The sequence below is a fragment of the Orcinus orca genome, chromosome 20 (genome assembly GCF_937001465.1).
Source record: "Orcinus orca chromosome 20, mOrcOrc1.1, whole genome shotgun sequence".
In the NCBI taxonomy this organism is placed as follows: Eukaryota; Metazoa; Chordata; class Mammalia; order Artiodactyla; family Delphinidae; genus Orcinus; species Orcinus orca.
The window spans coordinates 50,913,994-50,936,092 of NC_064578.1; the positions used below are offsets into that span (position 1 = coordinate 50,913,994).

At 53.3% G+C, this 22,099-nt stretch overlaps 1 protein-coding gene across 7 annotated transcripts in view; it reads left to right on the forward strand.

Moving 5' to 3' along the window:
* Positions 1-4,081: 4,081 nt before the first annotated feature.
* BICRA (BRD4 interacting chromatin remodeling complex associated protein) overlaps positions 4,082-22,099 on the forward strand; it is an 83,298-nt gene continuing 65,280 nt past the window's right edge. For 3 of the 7 annotated variants that reach the window (XM_049703652.1, XM_004271109.3, XM_033430613.2), the window contains exons 1-2: positions 4,083-7,756; positions 8,419-8,627. The gene's annotated coding sequence lies outside the window, so the exon portion shown is untranslated. Of the gene's footprint in view, positions 7,757-8,418; positions 8,628-22,099 lie in introns of all 7 variants that reach the window. The other 4 variants (XM_049703654.1, XM_049703655.1, XM_033430612.2 and 1 more) reach the window with 3 other exon arrangements.

The following is a 22,099-nucleotide window of genomic DNA, read 5'->3' on the forward strand; positions in this document are numbered from 1 at the left end:
GTTCTGCCCTAGGCTCTCAGGAACCACTCCAGAGCAGGTGCGTTGACTGGACCTCTCTCCACTGCCATCTCCCCAGATCTCACTCCATTCTTTTCCTCCACCAGCCCCTCCCTAGCTGTTTTTGGATCCTCTCCTCATATACACTGCCATGTGTATTATTTTTAAAATCGTGTGCTTAACACCACTGCTTTCTCACCATTTAAAATTAAAAAACAATTTTTGTGTCATGAAATTGACTGTTGTCACCATTTAAAATGGACAATTCAGTGGCATTAAGTACATTCACAGTGTTGTACCACCATCACCACTATCTAATTCTCGAAATTTCCCATCACCCCCAAAGGAAACCCTATGCCCATATAGCAGTCACTAGCCATTCCCCCTCCCCCCAGGCCCTGGCCACCTCTGCTTTCTGTCTCTGTGGATTTGCCTCTTCTGAACAGTTCGTATAATGGACTCGCCCAATATGTGGCCTTTTGGGTCTAGCTTCTTACACTTGGCATCATGTTTTCAAGGTTCCATGTCATAGCATGGATCCGTTCCTTTTTGTGGCTGAATAATATTCCACTGTGTGGATAGACCACATTTGGTTGATTCATTCATCTGCTGGTGGACATTTGGGTTGTTTCCACCCTCTGGCTATTGTGAATAATGCTGCTGGGAACATTCATGTACATGTTATTGTTTGAACACCTGTTTTCAACTATTCTGGGTATACACATAGGTGTGGCCATGTAGTAATTCCAGGTGCAACTTATGGAGGAAACAGCGAACTGTTGTCCATATTGGTGGCCCCTTTACCCACCAGCAGTGTGTGAGGATTCTGATTTCCCCACATCCTTCCTAACACTTGGTATTGTCCCTTTTTTGGATTATGGCCATTCTAGCAAGGGCGAAGTGGCCTCTCATGGTTTTGACTTGCATTTCCCTAATGACTAATAACCTTGAACATCTTTTTATGTGTTTCTTGGTCATTTTCTCACTACCTTTTGCAAACTGACCTCAGCTCCTACCACCTTGCTAAAGCCATTTTCCCCATATTCATCAGTCCACTGGCTTCCCTTTTTAAAAATTTTTTAAAAAATTTATTTTATTGAAGAATAGTTGATTTACAATGTTGTATTAATTTCTGCTGTACAGCAAAGTGATAAAGTGATTCAGTTATATATATATATATATATATATACACACTCTTTTTCATATTTGTTTCCATTATGGTTCATGACAGAATATTGAATATAGTTCCTTCGGCTATACAGTAGGACCTTGTTGTTTATCCACTGGTTTATCTTAATTCCCATTTTTTCCTGTCTCTCAGCAACTCTGGACGCCTTCCTCTCTCTCCCACCATGACCTACCCATTCTTGGTCTTCCTCTTCTTTTTCTGGAGAGAGATGTGGGACCTTGGGCCAGTTATTTAACTTCTCTGTGCCTCGGTTTTTTCATCTGTGAAATGAGACCGCTAACTATTTCGACTTCTTGGTTGTTGTAACAATTCAATGAGCTTAGAACTGTGCATTACACAGTAATGATCAGGGAAGCATTTAATGGTGAGAGGAGTCGGAGGGCTGAGGGCAGAACACTTCCTCGTGAAAGGTACTTAAAAAAATTAAAAAGCTGGAGGGTGAAAAAAATAAAATAAAATTTAAAAGCTTGCCCTGATACAGAATTTTAGGAAAAACCATCAGAAATTATTTTATTTAAAAAAAAAACCCACAAGACTATTACTCAGCCATAAAAAAGAATGAAATAATGCCATTGCAGCCACATGGATGGACCTGGAGATTATCATACTAAGTGAAGTAAGTCAGACAAAGACAAATATCATATGATATCGCTTATATGTGGAATCTAAAAAGAAAAAAAGAAATACAAATGAACTTATTTACAAAACAGAAAGAGATTCACGGACATAGAAAACAAACTTATGGTTACCAAAGGAGAAAGGGGAGGAGGGTAGGGATAAATTAGGAGTCTGGGATTAACATATACACCTACTATATATAAAATAGATAACCAACAAGGACCTACTGTATAGCACAGGGAACTGTACTCAATATTTTGTAATAACCTACAAGGGAAAAGAATCTGAAAAAGAATATATATATATAAAATATATATATGGACTGAATCACTTTGCTGTACACCTGAAACTAACATGACATTGCAAATCAACTATACTTCAATTTAAAAAAGTAAAAAAAAAAAAAAACCCCACAAAACTCCTCTACGACAGGAAGCATACAAAATAGTTCACCTTCATTAAGAATCTGCATTAAGAAATAGAGACACAGATGTAGAGAACAAATGTATGGACACCGAGTGGGGAAAGAGGCTCGGGGCGGGGGCGGTTATGAATTGGGAGATTGGGATTGACATATATACACTAATATGTATTAAATAGATAACTAATAAGAACCTGCTGTATAAAAAAATAAATAAAATTCAAAGATTGAAAACAAAATCTGCATTAAGCTTCTTATAGCTTCTAAAACAATGCATCAAAAGACAAAAACGTTTTTAGGGGCAAGTGTAATATGGTGGTTAAATGTATGAACTTTGGAGAAGGGCTGCCTGGGTCCGAATCCCTGTGACGCCTGATGTGGGCAATTCTATAACTCTCTGTGACTCAGTTTCCACATGCGTAAAACGCGATGCTGTTAGAACCTGCTAGGATCTTTAGGGGCATTCACCGAGTTTATCTATGTACCTGAGCCGGCAGCGCCAGCTCTGGTAGGCGTTAACTTAGAACTACATCATGTCGTAGCCGGTCAAGTTTTCACTCCAGGCCTGGGTGACTTTCCCAGCCATCTAAACAATATTTCATAAACCCTGTAGCGAACTTATACGGAGGAAGTCTTGACAAGTAAGATCCATAACAGGTCAAATCTCAGCTGCAGGAAGTCGTTCTCATTCTCTGCTCCAGATCTCCCGGAACAGAGAGTAATAATAAAAGTCAAAACCCGGACAACTCTCCCTTCTGCAGGTCAATTCCGCCAGCGTCGTTTTCCGGAGGAGGCAGGCTTCCCTTCTTAAAGGGGCCTCTCCTAGTTTTGACTTTCTCTTCTCTCTCCTAAGAGGGCCTGGCTGGTTTCTCCTTCTCATCCCCCACTTAGCATCTCTCAGGAAGCGGCCCCTCCCTCTCCGTTGGGATGTTAAATCCTGCAGTGATTACTATTAAATAAAGCCACTCAATTCCCCAAATACCACTGTGGGTTGTAGGGGTCGCAGGTCGGGGGTCCATGGCCTCTATAGCCAAGTCAATAAGTTTCCTAGGGGCCATTGCTTCGAGGTACGTGGATGAAAAGGGAGAGTTCTCAGAACTTAATATTTGTTTACAAGTTTCTAACTTTACAAAGGTCCAAATAGATCTACCCTCCACGCACCCCGGTCTCCCTCCCCACAGACGCTGCAGTTACCAGTTTCTGCTTTCGAAGATATTCTGTGCATTTAACAAGCAGAAGCTTATATTTTCTCACCTCCCCCTTAAATTATTATACACTCTTCTTCCTTCATTGCCTTTTCCCCTTAACTGAATTCATAGCTTATTCCGCGTCGGTTCATGTATTACTTCCTCATTTTACGGTTATTTCATGTCCCCCTGTGGGCCAGACCACAGCTTATTTAATGAGTCCCCTATCCATGGACAGCTAGGTTGTTTGCGGGTTTGTTTATCCTTACTACTTTTTATGAAAACAAAAACAATGTTCCCTACTCCCTTGGTTAGCATTTATCAAGAAACCTGCTGAAGCCTCAACCTGTCCGCCCCCGCTGCCAGCCTCCATTTAGAGTATCCCCATCTCCAGGGTTCCAGTGCTTTGGCGGCTCGTCTTATGTGGGTTGCCTAGCTGAAGCTGTCAGGCGCAGGCCGGGGCCCTCTGGCGCCCCGCCCCGCGGCCGGCCCGCAGTCGGGCCGATTCAAATCCAGCCAATGGCAGCGTGTAAACAAACCCAGGCCCCGCCCCACGATGAATAATTCCCCGGGCCGGCGCGAAGCCTATTTAACTAGGCGGGGGATGGGGGCGGGACGGAGATGCGGCCCCGCCCCCCATCTTGGGCCAATGGACGACTAGACCCCGCCCCCCGCACTTGCCGCTCTGAGGACCCAAGGTCGGGGTGGGCTTGTAGCTGCCTGATTTGCCGCCGCTCGCGGTCTTGGCGCTCCAGGCGAGCCAGCGTAGCTGCGTGCTGGGGTAGCACTGTCCCGCTGTACGAGCCATATTTAAAGGGCGCGGTCAGAGGGCGCAGGTCGCTCCGGAGTCAGTTCCCTCCTAGTCCTCCTATTTTTCCCCTCCTGGCGGCTAGAATTCGGATCCTGGAGAGGTCTTTGATGAAAACTTTCCCCTGAAGTCGGATTGAACGAGAAGTGGAGGGACCGCAGGGGTGTTTTGGGCAAGGTTTTTTCTTGCTTTGTTCCTTCTTGTTATTGAAGTGTTACATGCCTCCAGAAAAGTGCACGGATCCTAAGCGTGCTGCTCAACTGAAAACGAAAAACACTCTTGGAAACATCTTGCCAGATCAAGAAACAGAACTTGGGTTGGCCAAGTTTTAGACTTTGCAGTTGCGGGTGCGAGGGAGGAGCCGCGATGGCCGTTCCTTTGACTTTCAGAGGCACAAACAACTTGTTTAAAAAAAAAAGAAAGAAAGAAAGAAAGAAGGAAAAAGGAAAACCACGCCTCTGTAGAGAAACGGGAATCAGGCCAGACTCTGGTCAGGCTCCCTCAGGGTAGGAACTGGGCTGTTGGACGGGTAGGAGGTGTAGGACTCAGAGATAAAGGGCATTAGGATCTGGTTGGGAGAGCTGAGGGTGGGGTGGGGAAGGACTAGAAATTTGAGGGGACTAGAAATTTGACGGGATAGAAAATGCGCTTGTACTGGGGGTGGGAGAGGGGAGGTTTCTGGGCTGGAGGGTTGGGAGGACCAGGGGGACTTGGAGCCGGTGGGCTAAAAGTGGAACAAGGCATCACAGCCCCTGGGAGAGGGCAGGTTAATTCTCCAGTGTCCTGGACTTTCCACAGCAAATGGGTTTCCTGCTGTTCCTTTTCAGCTGCACGGTTATAATTAAAACAGTCCATGAAACGTTGAGATGAGGGGCCCAGAAATCCAAGCTCATTAAGCAAATATTTGTGAGGTGTCTGTCTCCTGCCCAGACCTATGTTAGGAGAGAGGAAATATCATGACCTATATGGGATTAAGTTCCATATTGGCAGGCAAGGACCCTGTGTCCAGAGCCCAGCTGAGCACAGAGGTGTAGCGTATTTGGTAGATGAGAAAAGGTGGGTGCATCTTCTCCCGTCCTAATTTCTCACATCTGGATGCTGCTCTGTCCCTGTCCCATAAGAGCTTCTATGTGCCTCGTCCCATTTCATCCTTTCCATAGCCTTCATAACGTCTGGACTCTGGGGACAAACAGAGCTGGGTTTGACTGCCCGGCTGTGTGACATTGATCCGGTTTCTTACCCTCTCTGAACTGGTTTCTCCACACAAAAAAGTTAGAATTGAGGTTTAAATGAGAGTCAGGGCCTGGCCCAGGGGGTTGGTATTAACAGTTGTCAGAGTGTTTATCAAAGTGAGGAGTTAGTTAGGATTACCAGCTTAATGATGTGTTTGGGGGAGATAGATGTCTGCGATGCATCAAAAACTGAGATGGATTTGATGGATGGATAGATGCACAGATGTGTGATTAAGCTAGTAGAGTAGGATGCTGATGGTTGAATCTAGGTGGTGGGTATTTATCCTATTTCTTCCACTTTTCCATATTTGAAAATGTTCAGAATAAAATGTTGGGGGGCGATGGATTTTGGTGTCTGACTATACAGTCCCATTTTACAGATGAGAAAATGGAGGAGCTGGAGAAGTGACTTGCCCCAGGTTCATCTGGTGACTCAAAACAGAACATCTGGGATTAGTCCCTCCCCTGGCTGGGTATCCCTGGGGCAAGTTGCTGAACCTATCTGGGTCTCACTGCCAACCCGATTCTGAACCTGGAACTTACAACTTGCATCTGATTTTCAAAGGGCAGGGGTGTGTCACCCCCTAAAGAATAGCAGGTCTCTTCCCATTTGGGTGCATATAGACCCCTCCTCTGGCCTTGGACATTTGACCTCCCAGGGCTTTGCCAGCGATGGCTAGACTGGGGGCTTCTTTCACACCCATGCCCATTCCAGGCCGCCTGGCCTCAAGACCATCTTCCTAAGAGGTCAGGTATGCCTGTGGAAGGGTGGGTATTATCTCATTGCTCAGCAGATCTTTCTTGAGCACTTATTAAGTGCCAGGCACTGTTCTGGGGTGTGTGTTGGGGGAGTGGTAGATACCATAATGCACCTAAGAAGCCTGGAACCTGCTACAGAGGGCAGGGGAAACTGAGGCTAAGTGACTTATTTGCTTACTTGCTCATCGTCTGTGTCCCCTAATAGACTGTGAGCTGCAGAATGGGGGTAGGGGGTAGCGATGGGGCAGGAACCAGAGTGTTCTTGGTCACTGCTATATTCCTGGCACACACTAGATACCCATAAACAATACTTCCTGTATGAATGAATAAACTTGGACAGTCACCCCCCGCAATGCCTCAGGTCTGCTACCTTTGAACCCCAGTCAGTTCCCTAGTTCCGAGTCCCCCAGGGTTGGCAGCTATAACAAGAGACATCAGTGCCACCCAGCTCAGATCAGGTCCCACTTCCCGGTTGTGTGACCTTGGGCAAAACGCTTCCCCTCTCTGAGCCAATTTAGTTTTCTACACTGCAAGGTGGGAATAACTAAAGGTCTCTAGATGGGAGTTCCTGGAGATCTCTTCTTGGTGAAGACTGGAAAAATGGCACCCAGGTAAATGAATACTCAGGGTGTAGCCCAGTGGCTCAATCTTAGCAAATGGAAGGGCAACCTGCACAAAAATAATGTCCTCCTATGTTGCTGTTCCTGGAAGGGTCACATATCTCAGTGGGCCATGGATTACTATAACTATATGAGTTATAGACTGACCACTGTCTCATGTTTGCGGCAACACGTGTTCACTTCTGGAATTGATAAAGTTTCCTTTTACTATAATAGTAAATAATAACAGCACTTATCTGGCACTTCCTGTCAGATGCTGCTCCCCATGAGAACATTTTCTCCTAATGACCTTATGAAATGAGGCCTATTAATTATTTCCTCTTGGAAATGGAGGCACGGAGAGGTGAAGTAATTTGTCCAAGGTCACACAGCAAAGGAAGCGGCAGGATGTGAAGCACAGGCTCGCTGGTTTGAGTCAGCGCGCTTAACCTCCGTGGTGTCTTAAATAATACGCGTAGTGCCACCAAGATGCCAGGATCAATTGTAAAGCTTAAAACACATAGGTCTCAATCACTCATTTATTCAACACACATTTACTGAACTGCTTCGGTATACACATGGCTTTTCCAGGGCATCGGGGAAACAGAAGGTAAGAAGAGACCAGAATATAAGTCCCGTTGGCCTGTGCGCCCCGGCAGGGTAGCTCCGAGCTGTCTGGGTGCTCGATGGGCCCCGAGCAAGGCGCAGGGCACACAGCAGGCGCTCAGCAAGCGTTCCCTGAACGAACGCGCGAACCGAAGTGTCACGCCCGCAAGGCGTACACGGCCCCGCGGGGCGGAAACAGACCCAACACCACCGAGGCGTCCCGGGGCTTCTGGGAGTCCCATCTGCGCGGCCCGAGAGGCCTCGAGGAGGCTCTAAGACAGGTCGGACCCACGTCCCCGGCGCCCTCCCCGGGGCGTAGCAGCTCAAAAGACCGATTGAGGTGAGTGAGCGAGCCGCGTTCGGGGTCCCGGCCAGTAGCCCCAAAGCACCCCCCGCCCCCGCACCTTCCACCCTTTTGGCTCCGACTCCCGGCTCCTTCGCGATTCCACCTGCGGGGCCTCCCCCTCTCCTCCAGCCGCGACTCCCGCTACCTTTTCGAACCTTCGGCGCTCCCCCTGGTCGCGTCCTCCCGTCCGGCGACCATCCCCCGCGTCGGGGCGCGCCCAGGGCGCACCGCGCCCGCTCCCCAGACGGGCTGGGCGCCCGGGATACGGGAGGGCGAATCCCTTTAGCCTTTTCCCCTAATCCGGAGCATTGCTCGATGCAGTCGGCGGACTCCACCGTAGCCTGGGAAGGCGCGCCCCTGAACCCCCGGGACTAGGGCTGGGGAAGGGGCGGTGCCGGTGCGGAGGTCACCCTCCCGGGGCGTTCGCAGCCTCCCATTCGTTCGCGGGCCCGCAGCTCGGCGCCCAGAGCCGAAGCTGGTTTGCTGAGTCGCGGGGCGGGGCCTCCCCCAAGCCCGTCCCTCGGCGAGGGCGGAGGGAGGAGGAGGAGGAGGAGGAGGAGGAAAGGGGGGGGCGGAACACAAAACCTGCAAGGTTTTTTTTTCTTTTGCATGTAATTAAAAAATAATTTTTTTTTTTTTTTTTTTGCAAACCCGAGGGGTCCCGCCCGGAGCGGGCGCGGGTCCGGGGTGCCCGGGCCGCGGCGCGGGGCGGCGGCAGGGGCCTGGCGGAGGCTGCCGGGCGGCCGCCATGCGATCAGGCAGTGCGCTGACCGGCCCGGCCGGTCGGCCCCTTCTGGGTCCTCCCTTTGCAGCCCGTGCGGGGCCGTCTCGGAGACCCCGCGCCGACGGCTGCTCAAACATCAGGGTGAGTTTCTCACAATGTAGCAATTTCTCTTTAAATCTCTTAACTCTCTCTACCTGCGAGTCGGGGCTGTGACAGGGCGCAAAAGCGAGGGGGGAGTGGGGGTTGGCGGCGAGGGTGTGTGTGGGGGGAGCCGGAGCCGGGGCCGAACCCACCCCCCCGACACTCACACACTTAGCCCCCCAACCGGGGCGCATCGCCCGCTGCCTCTTTTTCTGTTCGGCGCCCACACCCCCGGCAGCCCCCCCTCACCCCCCGCGTCTCTCCATCACCGCCGCCCCGATTCTGCGGGGACCCCCCCTCCACCCACCCTGGGCTCCCCTGCCCAAACCCGGCGCCCGGTGCCTCCCCGGCCCTCCCGCCGGCTGCCGGGGATACAATGGAGCGGCGGAAAAACGAGACCTAACGTTCCACGGGGGGAGGGGTGGGGAGACCCCCTCCCCCGGCCCGGGGGCCCCCCCTCCCCTCCCCTCCCCTCCCCTCCCCTCCCCTCACCCTGCTCCCTGCCTTTTGGGGAAGAAGAGGGCAATGGGGGCAGCGGATGGTGGTTTCCCGGCCGGAGCTGGCGAGCCTTCATCTCCCCTTCTCGCCCGTCCCCTGCGCTCCCTCCTCAGATCCCTCCGGGGGTGCCGGAGAGAAACGGGGCCTCCGGCATGCTGGGGAGGGATGGATGCGGAAGGAAGCCACTGGGTCTCCTCCTCCCCACCGCCCCGAAACAATGAAAGGAGTTGACTTGGTCCCCCACCCCCCAGCAATGAAAGGAGTTGACCCCCGCCCCCGCTAGCTGGTTGTTCCCGGAGGGGGCCGTTACGGGGGGTGGGGGGAGGAGGGAGGTGAGCCTTACCCCTGTCACCTCCGAGATTTGGGGCGGCCCCCCATCTCCACCCCCTCGGCCTAGCACTGGGAGGCACCAGGCCCAGCCCGGGCACCGCGCTCGGGTGGTGACCTTTAGACAAAGGCAGCCCTTTCCCTGTGGTGAGCCCGGACGAGCCGGGCCCGAGGCCTCCCCTAGCCCCTGCGGAGGGCGGCCGGGCCGCGGGCACCCGGAGGGAGGGATGGAGCAGGAGGGAGGAGGGATGGAGCCATCTGGTTTTCCCATCCCTCGCTGCCCCTCGGCTGCTTCTCCGGCTCCTGTCACGGGCGGCCGCGGGGAGACCAGGGACCGCGGGCTGCCCAGGCCTTGGTCCGCGGCCAGCGGCGAGCGGGGCGAGCAGCCGCGGGCGGGCTCGGGAGGCAGCGGTGATTGGAAGGCACGGCGGCTCCTTCCTCTCCGCACCCCTTTGTTTTGCTTTGTGGTTCTGAGCAGCTGAACTTCCCGGGAGGTGGGGTCAGAGGCCGCTGTGTCAGCTCTCCCCGGAGGCCAGGGTGACAGGTCCCAGCCCTCTGGTGTACCTGGACCGGGGCTCCTGCCCGTGCTCGGCCTTCTGTCCGGACAGGCAGCCCCTTTTGTCACACAGCCCTCCGATAGTATAGATCTGGGGATGTATTGAAGGTTTGCTTTTCCCTCACACCTCCTTTCCCGGGGCGCTTGTCAGGGAAACAGTTTTTAGAAACACCCCCAGACTTCACGGCCTGAGACTTCTGAGAAGTGCTCTGTGCTTTCACACCTCTCCCCTCACCTGGGGTGGGGATGGGGGCCTCAGTCAACGCCGACCTGCTAGGGTGGTGGGAGAACAGGGGAGGAGGACAGCTGAGGAGCCACCCCCTTCCCATGTGCCAGCGTCCAGTGAGACTTAAGGGGTGTGCTTAGCTACACCCCCCTCCCCCAGAGCTCCCCCACTCCTGGAAGGCGGAAATAACATCTCCTACCCAGAGAGCATTAGGGATTGGCTACTGTTAGGTGCGCTACCCAGTGGCCACCACCCGAGGAGGAAGTTGGGTCAGTTATGTGATTCCCATTTTGCAGACAGGCTAATGGAGGCTCAGAGAAGCTAAGTGACTTGCCCGGGGTCACACAGCCCCAGTCTGTAACCGTCTCAGGTTTTTCCAACTCAGCTCAAAACTCTTAGGTTCTCCTGTACCCCTCTTTGGCAGTTTGTCCCTTTGACTTCAGTTGAGTCTCAAATGTAGATAATACCAGGAAGGAGCGGCCGAATTCACCCCGCCCCCCCCACCCACCCACCGAGTGCTCGTTTGGGGAAGGGGTAAGGAGCATCTGGAAGCTGGGCTGAGGGCAGGATGCTTTCACCTGTGGCTGGAGCAGAGTGTTTGCCTGCAGGAGCTGAGGATTGGAGGTGTGGAGTCAGGAGAAGGGGGGGCCCCGGGCCTCGCTGGCTGGGGTTTGGGGGGCACTTGGTTGGTGGCCCCTCTGTCATCCTCTTCCTGTTCCACCTGAGCTGGGACTCGGCCCCGCTGGGAGGGAATCTGAGCTGCCGGGGACCTTCGTCGTCGCTCTGCCCTGTGACCCTCCGTGGCTCCGTGATGTAGCTGGCAGAGAACTCCCCTGCCCGTTCTCCTCTCAGCCTGGGTGGCAGACTCCCTGTCCCACTCTGTAACCTCAGTCACTGGTCCTCAGTTTCCTCATCTGCAGGTGGGGATCAGTAGAGCTTCCTTAACTGACCTTGCGGTGACTGAAAGTTTTATCCAAACGTGTTATTTTTATTTCTCCTTCAGCATACGGGGATATGGCAGGCCTGTAGGAGTGGGGAGGAAAGTTGGGTGCTGGGTATTTTAGGGTGAATGGCAAAAGGCATCTACCCTGGAGGACTTCCCTGTGGTGGTGGGTGAGGGCAGGCAGTAAGGGGTTCCACTTTGGTGGCTCTCCATCTCCAGCTCTCTGGGACCCCACTCCTTCAGCACTTACTGGTGCCGAATACACATTTGGCCGGTGGGCTGTGGGCGGGGGGAGGAAGGGGAAGGGCTGGGGAGGGCCCAGCTTACCCAGTGAGGGGGGCAATACGGGGCGATCTTGCCATTTTACAGATGAGGAAACCGAGTCCAGCGGAAACCTGTTCCATGGCTGAGAGGGGACTCCAGCCCAGACTTCAGGGACGGGGGTGTGATTGGAGAGGGGCTAACACTTTGAGGGACACCCTGCAAATACCTTCCTGAGGTGACAGGCATCATAAGTAATCATAATTCCTGTGGGGCGGGGGCAGGAGGGGAGGGGCTGTAGGTCTCTCTAGGGTGAGTGCTTCCTGAAAGTTGGAACTGATTTTTGGGGGGGCAGGGGGGCAGTGGAAAAGGGGGGAAGTGTGAGGCCCAAGAGTGACAGGCCTATGCCCCGCCCCCCTTTTTTGCCCGCTTCCTTCCCAGAGGCCTCAGGGGCCTTCCCCAACCTTACCTGGGGATGTGGGGTCTTCCCCCTCTCCCCTGTGAGAGTCTGTGAAAGGGTCCAGGGGTCAGCCCCAAGCCCAGGGGGCCTGGCAGGAGGGTCCTGGGGTGTGTGTGGGTACCCCGGGGTCCTGGGGGGGGTCACCTTTGAGCTCCAGGCCCAGCCACCATCAGAGTTCCCTCCCGCCCTCCCAGCTCTCCCCCGTGGCTGTCTTGACTCCTGGTCTCAAGAATGCAGAGGGCTGCTGGTGGGGGGAAGTTAATTGGAAACAGGAAAACATGGCATTCCTTTCTAGCCGGCCTGGGCCTGGAAAGCAGTGAGGGGCTGCCTTTCTCCCTCTCCCGCCCTGCAGGGGAGAGGTGGGGGGGGCATGGTTCTCCTGCCTCTGTCTCTTCGGGGTCTTTCCCCCACCAGGCTCCCTGACTCTTAGTGGAAACAGCAAGTTGCCTGTTTTACATCCATGATATAAAATGTTCTCCCCCCAATCCGAATGACTTGCCCCCCTTTTCCACCGGGTCATATCCAAGTTTGTCCCCGTTCTCTGAGGGTGGAGGGCCTGTCTCAGTTGGCTCCCCAGTGTAGGATGTGTCACACTAGAGACACATGGGAAATGTTTGGTTGACTGGTCCCCAAGGATTCCCTCCTCCTTCCTTCCCTAGACTTCTCCCCTGCCTGGGGTACCACCAATAGAGTTTTATCCCCATTGACTGAAGCCTTTGTGTCTCAGTGGCATGCAAGATCCCCCAATGGGAAAAGAGAAGGTTTTCTAAGACATTTCTAGTTTGGCGACAGTTAGTTTTGTGTCCTGAGTTTGCAGGTATTCATGGTGGCGGGGGATCTGTTGGCAGGAGAAGCTGGAGAGAGGGCCTGTCTGTCTTTAATTGTTCCCGATTAAACTTCCTGAGGGCCTACTGTGTGCCACGGCCCTGGGGCCCAGTTGTGATATTGGGACCCAATCCGGGAGGAGGCTAGAGAGAAGTGTCTAGAGAGAAGTGTCGTCTTCAAGGCCGCTGGGGGACTTTGATGCCTTTTGTCTGGGTGGTTTGCAAAGGCTCCAAGGGGGAAGCAGCTTCTTTCTCTCTTTCTCTTTTTTTCTAACTGATACATCCACGTGGGACAAAGTCAAAATCTCAAACATAGTAAGTCTCCCCCTTTACCCTCCGGGGCATCCCTGGTCCCCCAACTCGCCTCCCCAGAGCACCGCCTCAATCCTGATGTTCTGTGCACACACATTTGTATACATGTGTATGTCTTAAAAAATATTTATTTTGCACAGATGGTAGCCCCCTCTTCCCATCGTTCTGCACGTTGCTTTTGTCACTTCATCTCCCTGGGAGATGTGCACGATACATGGAGGAGTCTCTTTGGCTTTTTCTCAGCTGCGTTGTATTCGTCAGTGTGGGCAAATCCTCCTTGACTCAACACGGATATGGAGGTGTTTCCTAAAGTTTCAGCGTGCGGAGCCAGAGGGCATGCATCCATTTGTCTTACTGGGAAGTGGGTATGCCAGCGGGATAAACTCCTGGAGGCGGGGTTGCTGGGTCAAGAGCCTGCGATTCGGTCACTCTTAGGAGGCACCTGTGGAGCTGTATCTTGAAGGAGATCGTTTCCGCTCCTGTTCAAGTCATCCCACCCATCCATCCATTGTCTTTGCCTCTTGTGACCTCCTTGCCCCTTCCTTCCTGCCTGTGGCCTGCACCCTGAGCTTGCCACTTGGTGTAGAGGTCAAGGGTGGGGGCGCTGTTGATTCGAATCCCGGCTCTGCCGCTTGCTGGCTGAATGGATGTAGGCAGGGGGCTTGCTGGCTCTGGGCCTCAGTTGTCCCCTCTGTTAAATGGGTTCACCTCAGTACCTACTTTTGGAAAGGTTGTCGTGAGGATTAAATAATACCCATCAAGGTGCATGGGTAGCCTAGCTGAGTCATTCAGTGGAGGTGTCATCTGTCATTCTATGGCAGTTCTGTCTCCTGGGGTCAGGAACCCCTTAATTCTGGGCTGTGAGCCCCCTTACTGGCAGGCAGGGGAGGGAATGCTGGCTTTTCCACTCACCTGCAGCGTGACCTTGGGCAAGCGATCCTTTTCTGGGTCTTGATTTCCTTGTCTGTAAAATGGGCCCATGATGGCTCCCTGGCAGGTGGGCTGTGAGGGCCGAAGGAGGCACTGCCCTCCCCAGCCGGGCGTGCAGTAGCCGTTCAGGAAGGAGCATCTGATGTTACTGTTATCTTCACTATGATTATTGTTCTCCTGTGGGCCCCACGCTGACTTCGCCACTCTGAAAGCTCTCCATTGTCTTCCTGAAAGGCACATAGGGAACATTGTTGGCATTCTAAACCGCACAGCAGCGGAGGGCACAGGGCAGGCTGCTGCGGCGGCATGGCCCTGGGGACAGACAGGGCTGTCCTGCTCTGGGTCTCGCTTTCCTCATCTGGAAGAACGGCTGTGATGGGAGACCTACCTGTGTGCTCATGGATGTTCAGTGCTTAACACAGTGCCTGACATATCACGAGTGCTCAGAAGATGTCAGTGGCTGTGATGGTGTTGGTGGTGCTGGTGTTGGTGGTGATGATGGTAATGATGGTGGTGATGATGATGATGACGATGATGATGATGGTGGAGAGAAATCTCCCGTGGAATTAGATACCTGCGTCCTTGCCTCCTTCCCCTAAAACCCCGGGCAGTCAATGTTGGCATTTTAATCAGAGGGAAGGTTCCAAGGCAATCAAATACCCTTTGGGCTTCAGTTTCCTCATCTGTAACAGAACTCATGGAGTCTTTGTGAAGCTTAAATGAGTGAAGATGTAGAAAGCTTTTAAGATAGGCCCTGGCTTGCAGGAGTGTGGTGAAAATTCACTTTGCTTGTTATTATTTTAATTTTTTATCATGGAAATTTTAAAGTACCCACCAAGAGTTGAGAGAATAAAATAATCAACCCCTGTGTACCCATCGCCAGCTTCACCAATTTTCTACTGATCCCTTCTCCCGCCCCCCCCCCCCCCCTCCGTGCCGCCCTGCGCTTTCTTTTCCCTTTTCTACTGGAGTACCTTTAAGCAGATTCCAGATATCATATCAGTTCAACTGTATCATTATCGTTACTAATGGTGTTATTATTTTTGGTATCCAGAATCTGTTTCATCACCTCCGGGTTCTATCCTGTTCTGTGATGGAAGAGACATTAGGCCCATTTCATAGATTGGGGAAATCGAGGCTGCGGGTAGTAAACTTTGGTCAGGTTGTCCTTGATCTGTGTTCCCATCCTGTCTTGGCCACCCCAGGCTTTGCACCTTGGTGGCTGTTTCTGATCACACGGGCTTGGGGATTTATGCCTGGAAGTGGGTTCTGATATTCTGTGCAGAAATCACAGTCAGAGAAGGTGGGCCAGTGGCAGGGGGATGGACAAATGACCCCGGCAGTGAGGGGTTACTAGGTCAGCCGCCCGGGTTCGAGTCCTCTTTCTGCCCCTTCTAACCTTGTGACTTGGCGGCAAGTTACTTCCTTTCTCTAATTCCAGATTAGAGAACCAGAAGTACAGGAATAATAAATGGATGCTTCTCTCAAGAGCTTTTGCATCAGTTAAATCAGGTCCTGAGTGGAAAAGTGTTTTGCAAGTGCCTGGCTCAGAGTAAGCGCTCTGCAGAAGGTAGCCGTCACCATTGTCACTGTAGTTAGTTATCACTTCGGTGGAGGCTGTAACCAAACGCTCCTTCCAGGGGTAAGAGGGTCAGAGGAAGGGTTATATCCCTGGAGCCCCTGACCAGGTCTGGCTGCCTTAATCCCCTCCTTTTGCTCACTCCATCCTCTATAATTCTCCTTCAAAGTGTTTCTTGTCCTTCGAGGGACTGGAGGGGGCTGTTGACGTCTAGGTAACCCCCCCCCAGCCTCCTGTGTCCCCTATGTCCCATCCTGGCAGCCTTGGGTGCGGAGTGAGGGAGGACATCTCTATGGCTGTGGGACCTTCGTTAATGACCCCTGGGGCCCTGGAGGGAGCCCCGGTGGCCTCCACAGCTTGGAGGTGAAAGCGGTCCGTTCCTCCAGGACACCTGCAGATCGAAGGTCCCTGGAGCCCCCTTTCCAGAGGGTGGATGCTGCCCTGCCTCTCGTCCACTATGTGGTACTGGGCAGGCTGTTGCTCACAGATGCTCACGGGATGATTGTGGCAGTTGGCTAGACTGTAACCTCCCTCCTGTCCTTCAAGGCACCTCACGCATCTTCGAGCACCAAGCCCTCCAGGCTAGGTGACGGGGGGCCCCCTGAGGAGTTCTCAGCTCTTTACCCTCTCAGGCCAGGCTCCCCTCGGCCTAGCAGGCCCTGGCCACGGTGACCTCACTTCTCTCCCCAGAACATGCCCAGTGCCCTCCCGCTTTTGTGGACATGCATCCCTTTTTTTTTTGGCGGTACGCAGGCCTCTCACTGCTGTGGCCTCTCCGGTTGCGGAGCACAGGCTCCGGACGCGCAGGCTCAGCGGCTATGGCTCATGGGCCCAGCCGCTCTGCGGCATATGGGATCCTCCCGGACAGGGGCACGAACCCGCGTCCCCTGCATCGGCAGGCAGACTCTTAACCACTGCGCCACCAGGGAAGCCCCCGTGCATCCCCTTTCACAGAAAGTTTTGTGTGTGTGTGTGTATGTATGTATGTATGTTTTTCTCCCCCAGCCTCTCATTGAGTGTAACTGGCATACGATGAAATACACAGAGGTTAAGGGTGCTTCTCCACGAGTCTTGCCAAACCCTAGCAGCCTGTGTAATCCACACCCCATCGATATCCAGAGCGTTCACATCGCAGCCAAAAAGTTGCTTTGTGCCCCTTCACAGTCAGCACCCCCTCCCAGAGCAGCGGGTCACGGGCCGCTGCTCGTTTATCCTGTTGTGGGTCTGCCCTTGCCTCTTCTTGAATCCCGCAGACTTGTGTGGTCCTTTGGGTTGAGCACCTCAGCTCAGCATCACTGCTTTGAGATTTAGCCTTTTCATCACGGAGGAGGAGTCCTTGGGAAGGCTTTACCTCCTTTCTCTCGGGAGAGAGAAATCTGCCCCCCCAGCCCCGCCTTGAAGTCTCATCACCCCTCCCCTGGGTGCCCTTCCCAGCCTCAGCCTCTGGCGTAGGGATGCTCTCCCATTTCACTGTTCCACCCCTCGTAGCCCCATTGGGATGTAGGTATCCCGTGAGCTTTTCTTCAGGCCTGGCTTTCTCACTAGATTCTATAAACAGAAGGAGGGAAATGATGTGCCTCGTGTTCTCAGCTCCTGGTGTGCAGTAGGAATCCTGTAATGTTTGTTGACTGACCCACTGACTGACTGAAGGATGGACATGTCACAGGCATGGAGAAAGGGAGCAGAGAGCCTGTGCTTGCAGTTGCTATTCTGTTTCTTAAAAAGTGTGACCCACCTGCTTCCAAAGCACCAAAAATGCCAGTCTCGGGGTGCCACGCATCTCCTGGGAGTCCTGGTGGGTGGGGCCCGAGAGGCCCCCAGCCAGGCTCAGCTGCCTTCATTGCCCCCCTCCCCGGGCCCATCCCCCCACCACTTTTATCAAGCCTGGCCCCTGAGTGGTTCCTTGGCTCAGGAAGCCCAGCCCTCAAAGCTGCAGGGCTCTGCCTGCAGTGGCAAAGCTCCACCGGCAGGCCCCTCACCCAGGACAGGCAGCCATGGGTCTCCCAACTGCACTTGACACTTGGTCCATGGACGTTGCCCATCCTGCCCTAGCCACCTCCCCATTGCCCAGTACTCACTCCCTAAGTGTCTTCAGAGAGGGAGTGAATCAGGGCCCAGGGGGCAGGTCAGGACTGCCCACTGCTCAGCAGGGAGACTGAGGCTGGAGGGGGGTGCTCAGGTGCTGTCCTCCTCAGTTCAACCAGGACTGGAAGCCACACATGCTGTGTTCACACGAGCCATTTGTTGTGAGTTACGCCTCCTTTTACAGAGATGCTAAAATGGGGAAAGACTCAGGTCTCGAAGTTGATAAAAATGTCCGGGAAACTTCTGCTCCGTCTTTGCCTTCTGGTTTCTGGGGCCCTCCCGGGCTGCCTGTGCTTTGCCACCTAAAGTCTCAAAGCTGTTTCGTGAGGAGCTGTTTTTCTTTGTCAGATTTCTGTCTCCTTAGCTGGACCAGCAGAATTCCCTGACATCTGCCCAGCCCTTGCCCCTCCCCGAGCCCGTCCCCCTTCCACAGTCCTATTTTTTCTTTGCGACCTTTAAGGGGCAGGGAGCCGTGTCTGCATTGGTCACAGGGAACACGGAGCCAACTTCTGGGCCTGAAGAGCCCCCGGCCAGACTCTGTAGCAGAATAGGGAGATTTATTTAAGGGAGTTCCTGACGGAAGTCTGCTTTAAGCAAATGAACGGTAAAATATATATACCCACACACATACATTAATATATGTTACATATTATTATACTTTATGTAATAATTTAGTGGTAAATTTAAGCTTAGCAGTATAATAGGCATATAGTAAATGTATATATTGTATACACGTGTATGCAAGTGCATATATATGTATCTGTGTAAGATTCCCTTGTATTCCCGTTCCCTTCCCTGGTCCAATGCCCTGGCAAATTGTTCTGTGCCCTGGCGAATTGTTTGCTTTGTGTGGTGGATTTTTGCTTTCTACAGAGGATCCTGCTGTATTTCTCCTTCTGAGTCTTTTTCGCCCAGCACCCGCTTTCAGGCCTCCTGTGTTGTTACTTGTCCATCTTGTCTGTTGCTTCTCCTGGCTGTGGGACTGCGTGCGGTGCAGTTTTCATGGTTTGCTTAGAATTCTCCCCAGGGCCAGACCCCAGGGTTGCCTTCCTCTCCCTGTTACAGCGAGAGGTGAAGCGCCTTGTCCAAGGTTACACAGCTAGCTGCTGGCAGAGCAGGGATTTGAATCCAGGCGCGTCGTACTGGTTAATTCAGACCCACATAGCAGGCCTCCCTTGTGCAGGGCCTCAGAGCTCTGCACTCGGGACAGGGGAGTGGGGTAAGCCCAAAACACACCCATCCTCCCTGCAAGGTGAGATCAGTGTCTCAGGAGTGTCAGCTGGGCTGGTGGAGGCCAGGAGGAGGCATTGCTTCTGGGGTATGTTGGTGCATCAGGGCAGGCTTCCTGGAGGAGAGGGCTTCTGGGGGCAGGCTTTGGGCTCCACGCCGTTTCTAGCAGAGAGAAACCTGGCATGCTTTGCACAAAGGCCAGTTGAAGCTTCGCGGGGAAAGAGGGCCCAGGACACTGGGGCTGAGGTCTGGGGTGCTTTGGTTTTGTTGATGGCAGGTAAGAGAAAGAGGGAGTCCAGGATGATCCAAAGTCACTGGCCTGAGCAACTGAGTGGATGCAGGTGCCCTTTCTTGAGATGCTGTAGTGGTGTCTATAGTTTGGGGAACACAAACCCCAGAGAGTAGAGCTCCAGCTCCCTCTCGGCTGGTGGTGAGGTGCAGACGGAATGAATGAATGAACTGGAGGCATCGTGAGTGAGAGACGGCGACACGGAGTGATCACTGAAGTCCCAGGGATGGGGATGATTCCCCAGGGAGAGGACAGGAGCGGGTGGAGAATCAACTTAGGCGGCCACCCACGTGTAGGGAGGGGTGGGAGCTTCTTTGGCCCAAACAGAGAAAGGGAGGAGCAGGATGAGGCACAATCAGCGTCTCAGGAACAAAGTGGGAGAGTTTTTAGAGAGGTTTAACTTCCATGGACCTGAGGACAGGCTTCCTGGGTTGGATGAAGCTGTTCTGGAAGCAGAGATTTCCTGGGTTTGATGGGTATGTAGGGGCGGAAGCCAGACTGGAATATGGTGCGAAGTCATGAGAGAAGGATGGCTTTGTGGATGGATGGATGGATGGATGGATGGATGGACGGATGGACGGAAGGCAGGCAGGCAGATGGAGCTCTTGGCAGCCAGAGATTGAAAAAAAAAATCTTGCTACCCTTTATGGCTCCCTAGTGCCCTCAGGTGAAAGTCTAACTCTCACCTCCCCCCACAGAGCCCCGTTAGTCTGGCCTGGGCTTATCTCCCTGACCTCATCTCCTGCCCTTTCACCTTGCTTTCTTCCCGCACCCAGCTTGTTCCTGCCTCCCCACCTTTGCCCTTGCCTCTACTTGCCGTGATCTTCTCCCATTCCTTCCTGTCTCTGGGCTCCTCATCCTGTCCTGCAGGCCTCTGCTTAAATACCGCCTCCTCTGGGAAGCCTTCCTGGACTACCCTGTCCAAATTCCTCCATGTCACGCAGTTTATTTCTGTATGAGGATTCTTCCCCCGGACCTGACTGGGAATGCGTCCAGACTCAGTATTCACTGCATGAATGAGGGACCAGGCTTAGAGAGTTTTAGGATCTGAGCAGACTTAGAGAAAAGGAAAGGAGCGAAGGAAGATTCTAGAAGAAGAGGGAGGAGGGGTGGTGCTGGGTTGGACTCAAGAGTGAAGCTTCCTTACAGGTCAGGAGGTGAGGAAGAGAGGGGTGTGAAGGCAGAAGAAAGATGTTTGTGCAGTTGGGAAGGAGTTCAGAAGGCCAGTGCAAACCTGCTTGGAGACAGGAGGGGGTGACAGGAGCTGGGGGGCAGGAGAGGGGGAGGCCGGTGGTATTGCCAGCTGTTGGGAGGGCGAGAGCTTTGGCCATCCTGCCCCAGCTGGGAGAGGCAGCCGCCTTTTATCTTTTCCAGGGCAAGGTCTTAAGAGCACGAGGTGGTCCTTAGTGTGGGGGAAGGGGGGCTCAGGTCCTTTGGGGAACCTGCTCCGACGTTTCCCCCAGAGAAACGCATGCTTGACTCCACATCGCAGCCTTTGGCGGAGGATTTCAGGGGTGTTGTGGATCCAGTTAGGAGCTTTCCACAGCTCACAACTGTAGCAGCAATAATAATAACAGCCCACACGGCCATGGGCACCAGTCTAGGGCCCTCACAAGTCCTGACTCGGTTACTCACGTTAGGACCTTAGGAGGTAGGGGCAGTGAGCATCCCCATTTTACAGATGAGGAAACCGAGGCACTGGGCAGTTAAGTGACTTGCCCAGCGTCACACATCTGCTAAAGGGTAGACTGGGGATCCCCCACCCAACCCCGGGGGGCGCAGTCTGGCCCCAAAGCCCAGGCTTTTAGCCATAAAGCCTCACTGTTTGCTTGTTACAGGGACCAGGACCGAAAGCCCACAGTCAGGAAGTTGCCTTTGCCCCGGCCCCCTCCACTCCGCTTTTTGCCCTGGGATCCAGCTTGGGTCTCAGCTTAGCCAGTGGAGGCCCCGGCTCAGCAGGGTGCCGTCCCCCCCTCCTCTTTCCCTTTTTACCCTCCGTGGTGTCTTCATTAACATAACTGCGGCGCTCCCAGCTTCCTCGGATGTGTTTGTGAGTTTGTGAGCCCGGGTGCGTGACTGACGGTGAGACCTGCAAGGGAAGGGGTCAGGACCCCGGAGGCAGATCTGGCCTGGAGGCAGCTGCGGGACTTGGAGCGGGGGCCCACCACCTCTCGCAGCCTCAGTTTCCCCATCAGCAAGGGGGGGCCTGATGCCTTCCTCTCGGAGTTTTCATAGATGATGTCACATGTCAACAGATGTGCTGCAAATTGATGGCAGTAACCAGCTTACGAGGTGCGTCGACATTCAGAGTATTTCAGACCACAGCGCAGGCTGGAATGAGGTGAAACAGCCCTCAGCCCGGCAGGGCAGCTCCCCTTCCCCAGATAGGCTAAAGATTTCTGCAGCAAGTACTGTTCCTGCTGCTAATATATCTGTGGCTTTTACACCAAGAAGGATACGTAAGGATAGTCATTGCAGGTTAGCTTTTGCCCCACAATGAATAAAGGGGAAGACAAAGGGATGGCTTTTAGAGGTTTTTGGAGGTTGGAATTGCAGATATGGGGTTGTAGATCGAGATGATCTGCGACGTGGTGGGATGTCTGCGGAGTTTCATTGAGATAAGGTACCGCCTGGCAGTTAATAAGCCCGTTGAAAGTGCTGGTTGCTATTACTATCACAGCGGTTGCTATTATTATCACTGACCAGCCTTTAGTCTGTACCTACTAAATCTGTGCAGACAGATTGGGCTGTGTTGCAGATCAACAGTTTCTCAAACTTGAACGTGCACACGAATCCCTTGGGGAGCCTGTTCAAATGGGGGGGTCTGATTCAGCGGGTCTGTGGCGGGCCTGAGACTCTGCATTTCTAGCAGGCTCCCAGGGGACACTGAGGCTGCTCCTTTGAGGAGCAAGGGGTAGAGTGGTTTCCGGACGATTTCCGAGTTGCTTCAAG